This window comes from Carassius auratus, unplaced genomic scaffold, assembly GCF_003368295.1.
Source record: "Carassius auratus strain Wakin unplaced genomic scaffold, ASM336829v1 scaf_tig00217937, whole genome shotgun sequence".
NCBI lineage: Eukaryota > Metazoa > Chordata > Actinopteri > Cypriniformes > Cyprinidae > Carassius > Carassius auratus.
In genome coordinates, this window is record NW_020529318.1 from 25,286 (window position 1) to 31,233 (window position 5,948).

At 38.1% G+C, this 5,948-nt stretch overlaps 1 pseudogene; it reads right to left on the reverse strand.

The window, feature by feature from the left end:
* Positions 1-935: 935 nt before the first annotated feature.
* On the reverse strand, positions 936-5,556 carry LOC113104159 (adenosine monophosphate-protein transferase FICD-like; annotated as a pseudogene).
* Positions 5,557-5,948: the final 392 nt, after the last annotated feature.

Genomic DNA, 5,948 nt, shown 5'->3' on the forward strand with positions numbered 1-5,948 from the left:
AAAAAAAAAAGGAAAGGAAAAAAAAAAACGTGCTGTTGCAATGTCTTGTTCAAACATTAAAAATAACGAAAACATGGTATACATGTGGTAAATTGCGTACTTTCCTCTTGGTTTACTATATCAGTTGTTTGATTATAGATTGGCCGTTTTCATTTACCACGATCAGTGTCATCTTTAGGCACTCATAATTATTTCTAATAATGTTCCTGTTGTATTTCCTGTGTTGCTCAAAAAAATGTTGTCATATGGTTTTCCTTTCTGTTTTAAGGCCTGAATTGTTTAATGAAGCAATTAAATGTATGTGGTTGTCAAACATAGGACTTGTGATGTTTGTGTTCACATCTCATTTTGTTTTAGCCGTATTTAGCTATATGTGACCCTGGACCACAAAAACCAGTCATAACCGTACATTTTTGTGCATAATAATAATAATAATAATAGGTGCATAAATAATCTTTCTATTGATGTATGGTTTGTTAGGATAGGACAATATTTGTCCGAGACAATTATTTTAAAAAATGCAATCTGAGGGCACAAAAAAAAAAAAAAAAAAAAAAACGAAATATTGAGAATATCGGCTTTAAAGTTGTCCAAATGAAGTTCTTAGCAAAGCATATTACTAATCAAAGTTTTAATTTATTTACAGTTGGAAATTTACAGAATATCTTCAAGGGAACATGATCTTTACTTCATATCCTAATGATTTTTGGCTTAAAAGAAAAAACTATAACTTTGACCCATACAATGTTTTTTGGCTATTGCTACAAATATACCCCAGCGACTTGACTGGTTTTGTGCTCCAGGGTCTCATATCATCCTAAATGGATTGTTTTGATCTTTTGTCAAGGGTATAGCAGACGTGTTCTGTATTTCACAACAGTGAGTACTGTTTATTATCCTTCATATGAAAAGATCCACCAAATACTAGAAGGAAATGAGAAGTTGCACAATAATTTATTACAATAATAAAATACCTTTTACAAGTAGTAAAATAGTTTAAAGTTATCTTTAAATAGATTAAAGTGCTTGACAATAGTGGCAAACTCAAAATGTCAATCAAAAAAATAAAATGAAAATCCCTAACATTATTCTTAATAAAACCTTTCAACACTCCTGTAATCAATTATACATCTTCCAAAATAAACTTCTGAACAGCTGTAGGCATTTATAATGTTCCTTGCATCATGTATCAGAATCATTTCATATGGAATATTATTATTATTATTAACATTTTAAATATAAGTAACATCTCAAAATAAAGTTATCTTTTAAACAAAACTTTAAAGAACCTCAAAATTCAAAACAAAATGGTTGACTACTAAAGGTTAATTATTACTCAAACTGGGTTTGGCAGACACTCATTTTTGAGCATGACATTTCCTGGCTGTAACCTGCCAGCTTGAAAGTGAGAAATGTGTCCAACAAGCTGTAGAGCTCACAACATATACTTCCGCTCATAAATCATCACTAAAGAACTGCACTCCGTTCTTTTTACAAGCAAACTTCATAATAGACTAACTCGGTCTTGCTTTTTGAGACTAGAAAAAAAGTCCAAGAATAGAGATTTACATCACAAAAGTATGAGTATGAATACTGTTCCCAACAGACAGACACATTATCTTTAACTCACAAGCAGAAGGATTTAGTTGCTAAAGGATCTGAAGATCTGCCCTAATACTGTTCATTCAGTGGAAAAGAAAAGTTAAAACTGACAACAAAGTAGAGGCTCAAATAAGGACATTTTGAATGGTCTACATTTCAAAATAAGAAACAAAGGATCTGTAATGGATATAGCTACACAGTAAATGCACAGACTTAAAATGGATACACAATAAGTCCATGTAGGTCCCATGCTAGCAGTATAAAGTTGGAGAGTGATTCGTTACAGAGGCTGATATGGCACTTCGATATACACCACATGCAAACGTATTGCATCTACGAACATGCATCCATCAGCTATGCACAGGTATGGTGTGTTTACAATCAATACAGGCATGATTACTAGCATCAGGCAGCCCAACTGCATGCTCGGTTGTGGCTATCAGGAGCGTATCGAGTGTCATTTCTGTGCATTTTGCGATAAAGCGAATAAAGGGCCTTACATCACCCTCATTGGCAGTATCCAGGGCGGTGTAATACTCCGCCCTCTGCTCTTTTCGAATGGTGATCGGCGGATAACTAGCTTGCATTAGGATTAAATTCATGAGCAGTCGGGATGTCCGTCCGTTCCCGTCCACGAACGGATGCACGTAAACCAGTTTATAGTGCGCGAGAGCTGCGAACTCCACCGGGTGCAGATTCAGCGCTTCCTCCGAGTTCAACCACTGCGCCAGCTCCTGCATGTGCCTGTCCAAGTCCTGCGGGTGCGGTGGGATGTGATGTCCCACGAACACCTGGCTGGCACGGAAGCGCCCGGCTTCAACGGGATCGGTGTAGCCTAGTACCCGTCTGTGTATCTCCAAGATGTCGTTTACAGTGATTGCTCCAGCGCGGGACAGCAGGGTGGTGTTGATGTACTTCATGGCTACATCGACACCAATGGCCTCGTTCTGTTCTTGTAGACTCTTTCCTGGTACAGCATATCTGGTCTCAATAATATGGCGAATCTCGGACAGAGTGAGCGTGTTGCCCTCGATAGCTACGGTGTGGTAAATATGATGGTAGTAGGTTTCCTCCATGACTCGACGCAAAGCAGAGTTGCCTTTGGGTATAGACATGAGACGTCGTACCTTTCCATCAATGATCCCAAAGTGGCGCTGATCTATTTCCTCTACTAATGGCAGCGTGCGATCCCTGCTCACCAGAGCCTTCTCGTTACAGGGCGAGATGGCGAGGGCCTTGGTGTACAGGTGGTCTGCTTGGACAACGTCTTTTTCCTCCTCCAGTATGGTGCCCAATTCAGTGAGCGCCTCCACAAACTCTGGGTTCATGTTGAGCGCGTGGATGAGCAGCTTATGAGCCTTCTCCCTCTTGCCATTTTTCTTCATTTCCAAAGCCTGCTGGAGAGCTGCCTTTGCCTCCAGCTGAGTCTCTGTAAACAAACAGATGGTCAGCGGTTCACTCTATGACATTCCAGCTGGGAGATGCATACTCGGTATATATTAATGCTTGAAAGTAAGTTTCATTTTTAATTATTTGACAATTTTATCTGTTTAATGTAAATTAATGATACAGTAAATTGCATGTAAACCTGTTTGCAATGAGCTTTAATGAGCATAATCTAATGAGTATGATTTCAACTTTGGCCACTAAGGAGAATAAGGCAAACTGTACTACTGTACGAGAGACATAAGGCTGGGTTTTCCTATTATAAATCAACGCATCTACTAATTGTCTCTGATTTGCATATTCATGTATTTTTTGGGCAACATGTAATAAAAAAAAAAGTATTATAACAAAATAAACTTTTCACTTAATATCTCATATTTCATAGAAGAATGAAGAATGAATGAAGAATGTCCTAGTGTCTGTTATAAAGGATAAACATATATGAAATTGATGCATGTTTCACAACAGAAAGCCATATTCTCCTTTGAATTCATAAGAAAATTTGTCAGTTTTAAATTATAATTTCACAATATTATCATATTTCCATAAGAGTGCTGAATTTAGTCATATAGTAAATGTCTGTCACATTTAAAGACCAAGGAGGAGGTGTTGTCATGATTAAACTTTCAATTCTTTGTTATAAGCCCTGAATGTGCTCGAAACAGGGCATTCAGACTTAAAAGCGTGGCCATGTGGTCTCAGAGAAATTTGCTAAAACAATGTCCTCTACAGAGGACAAAACTCTATGTCTGGGTCCCAGGAGGACAAGATGAAGATATAAGATGATAAAGTATAAAAGTTTTCATTTAGAATAACATGCATAAATGAATGCACTTTAGAAAGGCAATAACCAATTTAAAAAGAAGACACTGAGCAACACAAAGTCAACTGCAGCTTCAACTGTACCTTTACTGGGCTTGACTTTCTGTGGTAGGAGGTCTAGTGCAGTGAAAGGGACTGTCAGGCTGGTGGTGTGCACGACAGGCTGCTGGACACCACCCCACAGCTGGCAGCGCAGAAGAGCAAGACCCTTCAGCGTGGCACAGCATTGATCCTCTATTCCTGCTAAAGGCAGCAGCAGAACAAATACAGACCCAGCAGACCAAACAGAACGGGTCCCCAGCCCCAGAGCAGAGGACCGCTGCAGGCATGACGGAACACCGCTAGAGCTGCCATCAATCAAGGGCTCCAGATTTCACAGGCCACGTCTCCAACATTCTTGCAAAACACTCTGTGAAAACCTGTGTGAAACGTAAAAAAGAAGGTTAAGCATTAAACTGTTCAATGAGGTTTATTATAATCTTTTTCCAGTCTATAATGCGAGCCAGGTGGCTCTTGGGGGTTTGACAGTTTATGAAACAGTTTTAAATCAAGTGATTTGTCACCACATTTTTAACCATCTCTCATGTTGTTCCATTATCTGAAGATAAGAGCAAAATGGTCAAACATAGTCGTTTAATCTTTGAAAACACCTCAACCTGTATTTGACGTACAGCTCTCCCATATGCCATAGCTTAAACACTGGCATTGAAATAGTATTATAACTTTAATATTTAACGCACAAAGTAAATACTTGTAATATTGCAGAACAATATATTTGTCCAGCTGACAGCAGAAATATCACATTATAGCAGTTCATGACGAGTCATGAGATTATTATTGCGTTTTTACAGAAAAACAAAAACAACAAACCATAAAACCGGCTGAAAACTACGTACTTTATAAAACAAGACGCAAAGTTTCAGACATTACTTACCGGTTAATGATGTGTTATCATCACTATAAATGATGGCTATGATTAGAGATGTTTCCACCATAGACAGTAAAAGAAATGGACACAGCGACCCCATTGGAACTCAATTGAGACAAGTGAAGCCCATTTTTAGCGTTTTTAGCACTTCCGTTTTCTGACGCGCAGACTCAAACGAAGCTTGACGACGTCAGCAATCTGTCTGACAGATGTAAATCTTCTAGTAGCTGTGCGTGCAAACTGCCATCGTTAATCTTGCAGAGACGGCGAGCTTGAGCGGGGAGTTCTTTGGCGTGAGTGAGTAGGAGTAAGTATTCTGATTAATTATTTTGTATAGTATTTTAAAATGTAACGACAGTACGCCATATTAAGTTAATTGCCTGCGAGCTTCTCCACCTGTCTGTTCGGTAATGCGACAGAGAGCCGAGTGGTTATGACGCAATCGTTAGCCTATTTTTTACAAAAACTGTTTATACGGGGCCATAATGTAACATAGAAGGTAATGGAGCCCTTTATACATTGTCGTGTATCTTTAGAAATAGATAATGGACAAACAGAGTATTTAAATGCCTCAGATATAAAGTTATTCGCTGTCAAAGTGACGCCAAAATGAATGGGAGTCAATGGGAATGCTAACGCAAGTGAAGTTCTGCTAAAAGATGGCAGCCCCCACCCGACTTCAACTTCCGGTCGAGTTCCTTGCCCCTTGGTTTCCACTGGCGTTAGCAACGTCAACTTCCGTGAAACTGACATGGCCGCGAGGATGATTTTGATTGGTTGATTTTCCTGGGTATGGGCTTACTGATTGGTTAGATGTTTGCTGCACACCCTCGTGCAGCAACACATTTTTCAGATCGTAGAACTACGTGATTGGACAAGACGCTCTGTTAATATTTAATGTTATTTATTAATGGTCTTAGAATCAGTTTAACAGTCATTTTAAAGAGCAGATATATTTAGTTACGTATATAATAATAATAACTTAAAACTGAATGTTTTAGAACGCCTTTAAAAGTTATACTGTATCTCAAATTGCTTTACACATTTTTACAAAAATAAATACACTGAAATATATTAAAATAAAAACATGCATCAAAGCTAATGTAAAATATATTGCAATTTAATAATTACAGGTATAACGATAATTATA